A 12,823-nucleotide genomic window follows, 5' to 3' on the forward strand; every position below is an offset into this window, starting at 1 on the left:
GTGGGGGAACTGAAGCAGGGGTCTGATCCCCACATCGGGACAATTATATGAGTCAGAGGAGAAACATTTAAGGCTGGGAATAAAACAGCTGATCTGTGGCAGTCTAAATGGAATGAGAATCAGAAGTCCTTGCCACAGCCATACGTACCCCAGACAGGGATGCAGGTCTCCTGGAAGCAGCTAGGAGCTGGAATTTAGGGATCGTGGAGCAATCCCAGGGTGAGGGCTGCTGTTGACTGCTGAGAGACTGATGGAGGGGATATGAGGGAGGAGATTGTTGTGCAAAATGCCTGTGGAGGAAAGCCAGGCAGCCATGGAAGCAAGGAGATACTGCTTAGTCATGCGTAGGGGGTGGAGCCATCCCCTTAGCCTCTCTCTCTACATGCCAGCACTGGCAGCTGAACAACAGAGAGGCTGGCCTGTCAAACGCCTGACTCAATGAACTACAGAGTAGGACCCCACCCAGGGCGCTCCTTTAAGTGACCGATGTGCCAAACTGTAGAGTAGGACCGCACCCAGGGCACTCCTTTAAGTGACCGATGTGCCAAACTGTAGAGCAGGACCCGTCTTTGATTTCTTTTTATCAAAATGGCTTCTGTTTCCCAGCCTGAGTTTTCACTCTTGTAAGGTGTGAGCACATCCAAGATTCCCTATTGGCTTAGAACACCTTAACCAATCTCAAGAAAAGTCGCTGGAAAGCTGGGTGTTTGTATGCTCCATAGATGCATAAGAGCAGGTGATGAGTGTTCTAACAATACACGGGCATCCTGCAGATTAGAGCTTCAACATTTCGAAGACTTGACATGAAAAATATTGGTTAGATTCTAAACCCACAACTTTATGACAAAAAGTTTCAACTTTGCATTTGTCAATGTGAGAAAGGAAGAGCTTCTTTAAGTACAACTTAAAGTGTCAAATTTTTGAATGATTTTTAGAAGATTTAAACATTTTCAGCTATCTGTGCAAATTTTTCACTGAAGGGGACCGTTACAAGTCTGAGAGATCAAAGAAAAGTCTTGATAAGAATTGCAGGCGGTAATTTAAAAGATAAAACATGAAAGTTTGCACCTGCAAGCTCAAGTTCCTCAGTGAAACTTTAAAAAACATTTTATTAGGAATGGTTAGGAAAATTGTTCTATATACTTAATATCATACCTGCTACTTCATATTTTACCTTTCTTAAAATGAATACATGTATAATATAGAAAAATCCTAATGAGTTTTTTTTTGCCATCATGCTCCACTTAGAGGCCTCAAATTTCCTCCCTCTTATACCAGAGTGCCAAATAAATATCTGTGAAATAGGCTTTTTTTGCCATCATGTGAAACACATTAGGAAGCATTATTTCAGGGTATATTCTTGTGGATGGAAATGATCATTTTACTTAATGGTCATCCTCCACCCCACTGATTTGCTGTGACAAGAGTCTGACACAGACCAAGTCCCCACTACGTGTGGCTCCATTTCTGACCTCTCCATTCAGTTCTATCACTTTCAGTTTATCTCTGTGTCTGTGCCACAGTGTTTTCATTACTATAGCTTTTTCTTAAAGCCTTCATTTTTGGTTAAGTCAATTCTTCCACCATTTTTTTTTTAGGAGTGCGTTCACCTTGGCTTTTTTTTTTTTTAATTAATAGACTTTATGAGCAGTTTTATGTTTATTGAAAAATCAAGAGAAGGACATAGGGTTCTTGTCCAGTGAACTAGTTAAGACCTCCAGTACAATATTGAATTGTAGAATGGTGGGAACAGACATCCTGATTTGAAAGAAAATCCTTTTTACTGTTGTCCTATATAATATGATGTGTGCTTAACTGTTTTTATGTATGTCTTTTATCTGGTTAATGTTCCTTCCTATTCCTAATTTGCTAGGGGCTTAATATGAATATACATGTTGAATTTTATTGAATTATTTTGCCACTGAAGAAAATATCCCTTTTGGTTTTGTTACCAACAGAAACCTCATGCAACTTAGGAATAAACATCTAAGTCTGAAACATGTCTGAACTGGCCTCTGTTTGGAAAGAATATTCAGTAGGTTATCCAAGAAATCCAGATTCCTTAGGATTCTAAAAATGTTCATTGATTGATTGAGATAATAAAATCTTTTATTATTCTCCCTTTAAGCAGGTAACTAAGTTAGCCAATTACTGGATATTATAACTTGACTTCTCAAACTGTATACAACTCCAAGTATGTACCTTGGTGCAAAATTAAAAGCATGATTATATTGCATTTCCAGAGGGGCTTGTCTAGGAAATCTTCATTTCAGAGGATAGAACAGCCAAATGTAGTGTCCTAGCACCTAGGAGGCACAGAGTTACTTTATTTCCTCTGGCGGCATGTATCCTCTCCACACCATCCCCCAATGTACCCATATTAAAAATGAAACAGCCAACAATATAGAGAAGAAGGAAGGAAGGGCAGAGTAAAAAGCAGAAAGAGAAGAGCAGTTACGAGATCTCCTAAGAAGAGAACACAGAGATACTAGCTCAGAGCAAAGTGGACACTGTCCATCTAAGAGCCAATGGAGGCATTGCTGTGATGTTAGTGTCAAGTGTTTGCACTACAATCCATTGATTTTTCTTCTGTTGTTTATAGTATACAGCCAGCCCTTCATATCCACAGGTCCTGGAGCCTAACATTCAAAAGTTTAATCCTCTGGGATATGGGACCCACAGATATGGAGGGCCAATGGTCCTATGTCATTTTATATAAAGCATCTGAGCATCTGCCAGAGTCCTGGAACCAGTCCACTATGGATGCAGAGGGACAACTGTACCAATATTCAGTGAAATATTTTCTTTTACTGTATGTATGAGTGTAAAGTGGGCATTCTTTCACATTTATTTTCTTGTTTTATGTTCTGCACCAAATTCTTACTGACTCCTTTGGCTACTGTAAAGGAAATTATTCTCAAGTACTCTGTTTTGCTAGTTGATTTGTATTAGTTTGTGTAAAAATTTATTCAAATTTATTTCATGTTATTAACATTTGGTTTCCAGTATTTGTTGGAAGAGTGTATTGATATCCTTCTATACAGTATTCCATTTGGGATATGGGATTTCATTTACCAGTAAATTTGTTGTTTTATAGCCTACTCAGTACCAAATGTCACTGATATATTTCTTTTTAATTGTGTGAATGTATATTTTTTCAGTTTTAGTAGAATATTCATGCATAATCAAAATCAATAATTTTCATCTATTTCTATATATAGACTACTGTGGCTACGGAACCCCTTTACAAATCTTTTTAACACAAGTGAGATGAAACGTTTCTATTTTTTTCTCCCACAGTCCCCTCCACCAAATTTCTTGTAAAATTGGCATATGTCATCTGTCAGTAAATACAATGCATACTGACCTTTTATTGTATGCCAACTTCTTGCCAACTTCCCTGGTGGCTCAGACGGTAAAGCGTCTGCCTACAATGCGGGAGACCTGGGTTCAATTCCTGGGTCGGGAAGATCTCCTAGAGAAGGCAATGGCACCCCACTCCAGTATTCTTGCCTGGAAAATCCCATGGATGGTAGAACCTGGTAGGCTACAGTCCATGGGGTTGCAAAGAGTCGGACAAGACTGAGCAACTTCTCTTTCTTTCTTTCACTTCTTGCTTAGGTCTTTACACCATTATGAATTATATAAGTAGAGCTTACATAGCATTCTCTGGAGGTGGTTTGGGATTTTTTTTTTTTTTGGTCTGTTTGTTTTTTGTTTTTCATTTTTTAATTTTGGTCTTTGGTCTGGGCCGGTTCCTGGAAGCCAGCTGCTCAAGCCTGTGGATATAAGCAAAGCCCGCTGTCTCCTCAGCCCTTACCCACTGGCACCTCTACAATGGACTACAAACCTGCAGGAGAAAGAACTCAGATTTGGGTGGTGCTTGTTTTTAGAGTCAAGGAATGACATCACTGCCAGCGATTATGACTTTGGACAAGCCAGTGTGTGGGCTTGGATTTACAGCGCAGAAAGGTCAAACTTAGGTTAACAGGCCACATCATTAGCACACAGAGAGCACTATATGTAAGGTTTAAAAGTAGCTACATTAACACTTTTATGAGCTTCGTGTAAACTGGATGGTGTTCATCCAGGCCAAAAAGTTTGCTTTATATAAAACTTACATGATATACAGATGGCTAACAAACACATGAAAAGATGCTCAATATCACTCATTATCAGAGAAATGCAAATCAAAACCACAATGAGGTACCATTTCACGCCAGTCAGAACGGCTGCGATCCAAAAGTCTACAAGCAATAAATGCTGGAGAGGGTGTGGAGAAAAGGGAACCCTCTTACACTGTTGGTAGGAATGCAAACTAGTACAGCCACTATGGAGAACAGTGTGGAGATTCCTTAAAAAACTGGAAATAGAACTGCCATACGACCCAGCAATCCCACTGCTGGGCATATACACTGAGGAAACCAGAATTGAAAGAGACATGTGTACCCCAATGTTCATCACAGCACTGTTTATAATAGCCAGGACATGGAAGCAACCTAGATGTCCATCAGCAGATGAATGGATAAGAAAGCTATGGTGCATATACACAATGGAGTATTACTCAGCCATTAAAAAGAACACATTTGAATCAGTTCTAATGAGGTGGATGAAACTGGAGCCTATTATACAGAGTGAAGTAAGCCGGAAAGAAAAACACCAATACAGTATACTAACACATATATATGGAATTTAGAAAGATGGTAACGATAACCCTGTATGCAAGAGAGCAAAAGAGACACAGATGTATAGAACAGTGTTTTGAACTCTGTGGGAGAGGGAGAGGGTGGGATGATTTGGGATAATGGCATTGAAACATGTATAATATCATATAAGAAATGAATTGCCAGTCCAGGTTCGATGCAGGATACAGGATGCTTGGGGCTGGTGCACTGGGATGACCAGAGGGTTGGTATGGGGAGGGAGGTGGGAGGGAGATTCAGGATAGGGAACACGTGTACACCCGTGGTGGATTCATGTTGATGTATGGCAAAAACAATACAATATTGTAAAGTAAAAACAAAAATAATAATAAATAAATGATAAATAGTTTAAAAAAAGATAAATGATATAAAAAAAACTTACATGATATACTTAGGCCAATTTTTTTTCTTTTATTCTAAATCTTGTGATAGCATTTTTATTTTTTTTCCCTCCAGTAGGCAAAAGGCTCTTGCTGGGTTAAAATCAATGAGTTGGGCTTTGGTCAATTCCCTATTTTATTTCCATGGGCTCAAAATAGTCAGTCAGGGTCTTCCCTGGTGGTGCAGTGGTTAAGAATCTGCCTTGCAATGGAGGGGATGTGGGTTTGATCCCTGGTCGGGGAAATAAGATCCCACATGGTATGGAACAACTAGGCCTGAGCATGCCAACTACTAAGCCCTGAACAACTAGGCCTGAGCATGCCAACTACTAAGCCCAGAACAACTAGGCCTGAGCATGCCAACTACTAAGCCCAGAACAACTAAGCCTGAGCATGCCAACTACTAAGCCCAGAACAACTAAGCCTGAGCATGCCAACTACTAAGCCCAGAACAACTAGGCCTGAGCATGAACTACTAAGCTGCATGCCACAGCTAGAGAGCCTGCGCATCACAACAAAAGATCCCACGTGCTGCAACTAAGACTCAACGCAGCCAAATAAGTAAACATTTTAAAAAATAGTCAATGTAGGAGGTCACAATTAAAAGAGCACAGATAAAAAAATGACTTGGAAATGTCCAGTAGGGACTGAAAAGTGAATCAGTGACGTTCATTCTCTGTAATGGTGTGTAAATGGAGTGAGCTAGGGAGAACAGAGCAGGTGATTGGGGTGTTACCAAGGCAAGGTCTCTAATGGGCCAGATTCTCTCCACATTGAGCACACTCTCAGAGTAAACTGGTTGCTATGGAAGCTTATGAATTCTTAAGGACCATAAGAAGACAAGCTGAACTTATTACTTTAAAATCAGAAAAAACATAATACAAATTTCATGGCAGGTTAGCATTGCACTTTAGTCACCAAGCGTGAATGCATGGTATTTGGGTCTTTGCAGTGGAAAACAGGAATTAACGATGGGCTTTGAACAATCTTTGTCAGAGAGCATTACCACTGGATGGCAGTAACAATTCTTGGATGCCCCCCAACCCGCACCGCCACCCTTCTTCTTTCTGTCCCTTCTACTCATTAGCTCATCCTTCTTGTCCACTTAAAAATGCCTTGCTTTTAGAGTTAACTTTTACCAGAACACCTTAATGTGATATGCTTGTGACTTACTAGGCTAAAGTTCAAAAATTTAAAAATAGAAAAAGGAAAGATAATTATGTGTATTATGGTCAAAACAGGATAAAGAAATCTGGATGCCAACAAAAGTCAGGCAATTTCTCCATCATTTAAAGTCAATATCCAGTCTCCTTTAAAATATCCAATTATCTCAAAAGTGATGAGATATTGTTTATACGAGTTGTCATAGGGACTTCAAACTTCTAAATGCTATTGAGAAAAATGGCCTCAAAAAAGAACACAGGAGTTATCTTTTTACTGGCTACCTTCAGAATTGAACAAAAGGTTATACAGTCCCTAGAGTAGACTTTCAAAATTGGACTCATGGGCACTCAAAAGTCTCCATATCCAAAACTGAATTAATTATCTTAACTTACAAGGTTACCTATTGACTCATTTATTTACTCAAATATTTGTTGAATACCTACAGACTGGGGCTGAGTACTGGAAATATAATAGTACCCAAGGGATTCTGAATCTCTTGGAATGGTATTAGGTCTGATCATTTTATTTTGGTATTTTTAAATTTTGATATAAATTCAAATTTTCAGAAAATTGGAAGAAGTCTATAATTAAGCTCCATAGTTTTTACCCAGGTTTTCCAAATATTTCCATTTTGTCCTATTTTCTTCTTTTTCTCTGATCCTCCACCTCTCCATGCACAATTTTTTTAAATCATTTGAGATTAAGTCGCATATATCATGTGCCTTCATTCCTAGTTTTGCCAGTGTATTTCCTAAGAACAAAAACATTCTCTTATATAAACACAATATATTATGATCAAACTCTTGCGAGTCCCTTGGACAGCAAGGAGATCAAACCAGTCAATCCTAAAGGAAATGGAAGGACTGATGCTGAAGCTCTAAAACTTTGGACACCTGATGCGAAGAGCCAACTTAGTGGAAAAGACCCTGATGCTGGGAAAGATTGAGGACAAAGTGGGGTGACAGAGGATGAAATGGTTGGATGGCATCACTGACTCAATGGACATGAATTTGAGCAAACTGTGGGAGACAGTGAAGGACCAGGAATCCTGGCTTGCTGCAGTCCATGGGGTCACAAAGAGTTGGACACGATTTAGGTATTGAAGAACAACAATTAAAAAACAATTAAAACCGTTTTTAAAAATCAGGAAATTTAACACTGGTACAATCCCATTATCTAATCAAGAGTCCATATTCAAATTCTATGAGCTGTCCCAATGATGTTTTTGTAGTAGGGTGGGTTTCTTAGGAAGTAAACTCTGGGTTGGATATTAATGTGGAGAAATTTTTATAGGGAGCACTCTCAGAATTGGGCTTCCCTTGTGGCTCAGCTAGTAAAGAATCTGCCTGCAACGTGGGAGACCTGGGTTCAGTTCCTGGATCGGGAAGATCCCCTGGAGAAAGGAATGGCTACCCACTTCAATATTCTGTCCTGGAGAATTCCATGTACTGTATAGTCCATGGGGTTGCAAAGAGTCAGACGCGACTGAGTGAATTTCACTCTCAGGATCGACATCATGGAAAGGAAGAGAAGGAAACAGAATTGGACATGGGAAGAACTTGCACTGTGATATAATCTCAGCAAAGGCTAGGCCAAGCCTTTAGGGACCCTGAAGCTTGATGCCCTTTAATGTTGTCCTGGGATAAGGTGAGGGATTTGGGTCTTTATACTATACATTGATCAGTTATCAGATTTGAGCTGCCCTGAGGAAATAAGCATGGGAAATTTGTGCAAGGCAGAACTCTCCAGCTTATGATAATTTCTGATGACTGTCAACCAATGGTGCCGTCAGTAGCTGGAGGAATGCATTTCAGTCTTCTAGTGGACAGAGTGGCAGATCAGATCTTTCACTATGGCTCACCATTTGCACTACTCAGATCCACTTCATATAAATTCTGAGAAGAGTTCTTCCAAGATTCTATTGTATCTCTTTTCCTAGGGGAAATAGACAGACAGTTAGGGATAAATTATAGCCCTGGCTATAAGCAGTTGGAGCCCAAGCACTTGGGACCACAACTAATATTCATCATATACTACCCATTCTAGATTGCCTCATTCTCAGCCACTGCCTTTGCTGAGTAGATGGTTTCCCTGTTGGCATGACTCAGATCTTCAATTTTGAGGCCTCTGTGCTTCTGATCTCCACACCTTTCTGATGTATGACTGCTGTGCTTATCCATTTATCATCAAGATGAGCAAAGGAATGTCAAGAGGCACTGCTTATGGATCGACAGTACCATCACCTTCTTCTCTGTTGCATTACGTAGAGCAGCCCTCCTCCTTCTGATGATCAGGGTCCTCACTTCGAGATGGCTGGCAACTTCAGAATCCCTTGTGAGCATCTATTTTCTTGGACCACCGCTGCCACTACTGCAGGTTAAGTTTCCCAGGAAGCAGACCCATCACACGGGAATTGAACTGGGCACTGTTCTTGGGAAACATGCCTGTAGAAGGGAAGAGAAGGAAGTGTTATCAGGCAGGAGAAGAAAATGCATTTTCAATCTCAATAGACTCCCTATCTCCTTACAATCTTGTCAAGTTCTACTGTTTAAAGGTTTTCAAGCAAACTAATCACATCAGTGGCATCAAGAAGTATCATGGGCACTTCTAGCCTCAATTTCTTCACTACCTTAGCTCCCTAAGGGATGAACACCGCAGAGATGAACATCCTTGTCAAGGTTTCCTAAAATCCTTATTTTATTCCTCGACAGGAATACCTTTCATTCTTCTGAATTCAGTGGCTACACTTCAGTTGGTTTCCCATAAAATCTTTTTTTTTTAATGAAATCATTTATCACTAGGATAGTGATAGGATTTTTCAGTACTATATTTTAAGTGCCTCACCAAAAAAAGAAGTTCTTTGGCAATGTAACTATTGAAATAGAATCTAACAAGCACCATAAGTGGAGACATGTTACAAACATTTGTACTATCACCCAAATGCATGGCCAATCTGTTTTAATATTTGTTTCTTCGTATGTTCAGCAATGTTTCTGTGACTTCCCTAAAAATATGCTGACAAAGAAATGCTTTTGAGTTTGTTGGTCTTTTGTTTTATAATTATTTCAAACAATTTTTACTGTGGCAAGAAGAACTAGAGACGCCGATGATTTGTGACTTTTGTTCCTTAATTGTATATTGAAAGACCTCAAGAAAGGCTTCTAAGCAATTATTAGTAGGCTTCATGAGATTTGTCAAGAACCAGGTTTGTTCCATATAACTTTAAGTATCTCTGAAAAACTGCTGAAGTTTGTCTTCCTGTTCTGAATGCTTAGCTTTTAAATGTCTGGCTAATCACCGGAATTCATAGTATTACTAGTTAATATCTCAGGACATAATATGCTAACCAACTACCATTAATGGAGAAGTCCATTAATATAAGTGGGTGTATATCCATATTTCAAATGGTTTTCTTGAAAACTTTAGATTTGGAGGGATTCCTTCTTATATCTGCTCAGTCACTCAGTCATATCCAACTCTTTGCTGTCCAACCCTTTGAACTGTAGCCCACCAGGCTCCTCTGCCATGGGATTTTCCAGGCAAGAATACTGGAGTGGGTTGCTATACCCTCCTCTAGGAGAACTTCCTGACCCAGGGATTGAACCTGTGTCTCCTGCACTGATTCTTTACCCCTGAGCCATAGGACTATTCTAATTACAAACGTTACCTTTTTTTTTTTTAACCATAATGCAGCTGATTTGTACTCAGAGTAGAAAGGTTTGCTCTGCCAATTTCTTTAAGTTCATTTTATTGTTATCTATTACCTGTTTCTTTTTTGAAGAAATGTTTTTAAAGCCATTTTTCCAATATGAGGGTTAACTTAGTTAAAAGGAGATATTAGCTGAAACTCCCCTTACTGGGCAGACATTATTGGAATGTCTGGAAACCTGCTAGAATCCCTTTGCCACTTTTTCCTCCCTAGGATATCTTAGAACCACTAAGTCCTGGGAATTAAAATTATAGTCATTAGCATACCCTGACTAACATAACATCAATAGCAAGTTTGAAAACTACGGGCTCCTGTTAAGCCATGTCTCCCCTTTCTGAACCTGTGCAACTGGGTTTTTTAACATCGATGTAGAATTTTACCTTTGTGCCTACTCATTCCACTTCCTGTCATTTGTCCTTTAACTTTAGCCTATCAAGATCTTTTGAGATTCTGATTCTATCATCCAGTATGGTTGCCATCTCTTGTAAGCTTTCAAGATTTTCATATGCGTATTAAGAAGGATATTGCTTTAAGACAAAAATAAAACAATACCAAAAAAAAGCAACTTCCTTCTGCGCCAGTGGCTCAGCCCCTGGGGCTGACAATGGCAGGATGGTGTAGTCTGTATTTTCTACACAGGGTTTCCTGTCAGAGGACTTCTGCATTTCAAAATCAGGCAACTGGAGTCAAACAACTCTTCGAATTTTTGTTCTCAAACTCCTGCAGTTCGGAGCTACAGTTTTCAGAATTCTCTCTCCATGTTCCCAATCACCAGCTCCACCCTCCGTTTGCTCACAATTCCCTTCTAAGAGAGACATTTGAATATAATAAAAGTCCTTCCCAGATTTGCCTTTTACTGATTTTTTTTTTCCAATTAGGCAACAAAGCTTCTTTAATTCACTGATATTCCACATAGATTCTCTAAGCAGTTTGAAGCCAGTAAGACAGAGGAAAAGGGAAAAATTCTAGGATGACACCAGATTTCTGGTTTCAGGGGCTGCTTTGAAGGAAGCTAGTGCTTCTCACCTACTTCCTATGAAAAAAAAATAAATGGAAAAGAAATGGAATCCAATCTTAACATGATGAGTTTGAGATGCCCAGGAATACCCATGTGGAGATGTTGAGACTCCATGAAATGGACCGGTCTAGAGCTAAGATAGCCACCAGGAATAGTACTCTGCAGTGTGCAGATAGTAATTCCGAAGACACATTGAGAATGTGCTCTCACAGCTTTGGTCTCAAGGCAATTCTGGTCCTTGCAGTAGACATGGTGGGCCAGAAAGAAACAGGCAAAAACTGCCCTCTTTTTCATGTGTGTCTCACTCTATGACCACAGACAACATACATTAGGAATCGTTTTGCAAGCTGCCTTTGGAATTCATCAACCCCAAGTGTAGACAAATGGGGATTGCTACCAGAAGAGCTAGTTTCCATATTCAGCCTACACAGCTCCAACTGCCGACTGTGAGCCGCAATAGCTGGTTGTGGTCACTGCTCTCTGCTGCCACCTTCTGGTGGGCACATTGTTGTTCGGTCACTAAGTCCTGTCTGACTCTGCGACCCCAGGGACTGCAGTATGCCAGGCTTCCCTGTCCTTCACTATCTCCCTGAGTTTGCTCAGATTCATGTCCATCGAGTCAGTGATGCCATCCAACTATCTCATCCTCTGTCACCCCCTTGTCCTCTTGCTGGCAATCTTTCCCACCATCAGGGTCTCTTCCAATGAGTCAGCTCTTTGCATCAGGTGGCCAAAGTATTGGAGCTTCGGCATCAATCCTTCCAATGAATATTCAGGTGGGCACAGAGCTGTTCTTGTATTGCTCAAGGGCATGTCACATTACATACAGGTACTGGTCTGAGCAGTGCACATCTGCTACTGGGAAAATGAGACTGGCCAGCCAACACCCACACAGATCAGAACAATCAGTGCCCACCTCCAGGTTTAAGCCATAGTAAAATCAGAGATGCCTAATAGCATCAAATTTTTCAAGTATGATTTGGGAGTAGCAATTGAGTTGGGAGGGGGACCTAGGGAGTCTGTCATTTAACTGCTTTTGAATACCAAGAATTTTATTTTTACTTAGATGGTATACTCATTTGGAATGACTTTGGGTGTGGAGGCTAATGCATGTCCTGGGAGCTTAATGGCCCTCTTAAGACACCCTTTGTTTCCATGACTCGGACCACCACTCTGCTATGAAGTCCAGGCCATAGCTTAGGGAGCCCAATAACCTTTAGCCAAAGTCACAGACCTCTCAGGCTTCCATATACTTCCCAGACTTTCTTTTCCCTTCCCAGCCTTAAGATCCTTACCATACCCAATTTTTAGCAAGAGGCTTTCATCACTGAGAGGAGAAAAATGCACCTCTGCACCAGGAGAGCATCTTCATGTTATATGGCATTTGACTCATGTCCGTGCCCAGTAGGAAGTTATTGTTAGAATTTGAGTATAGATAGGGAAATTGATATTTGGTTTAAAGGTCCTCCAGATGGTAAGCAGAAGTAGAATTTGAGGCCAGGTGTGTCTGGCTTCAACGTGTAGGATCTTTCTGCTTTTTCCATGCTTCCTTTCCCGGAGCAGGGCTCAGATGAGCTTCAGAGCCACCCCAGCATATACAGTAGAAGAGATGTCTAGTCCTCCAGATTGGTTACCTTAATGCCTTGGAGGACACCTGCATATAAGTTCTTGACTTCCCTCAGGGCATCTCCCAACCCTCTTGAATGCATGCATGCTAAGTCGCTTCAGCCATGTTCAGCTTTTTGTGATCCCATGGACTGTAGCCCACCAGGCTCCTCTATTCATGGAATTTCCCAGGCAAGAATACTGGAGTGGGTTGCTGTTTCCTTCTCCAGGGGATCTTCTCACC

This window comes from Bubalus kerabau, chromosome 11, assembly GCF_029407905.1.
Source record: "Bubalus kerabau isolate K-KA32 ecotype Philippines breed swamp buffalo chromosome 11, PCC_UOA_SB_1v2, whole genome shotgun sequence".
Lineage (NCBI taxonomy): Eukaryota > Metazoa > Chordata > Mammalia > Artiodactyla > Bovidae > Bubalus > Bubalus kerabau.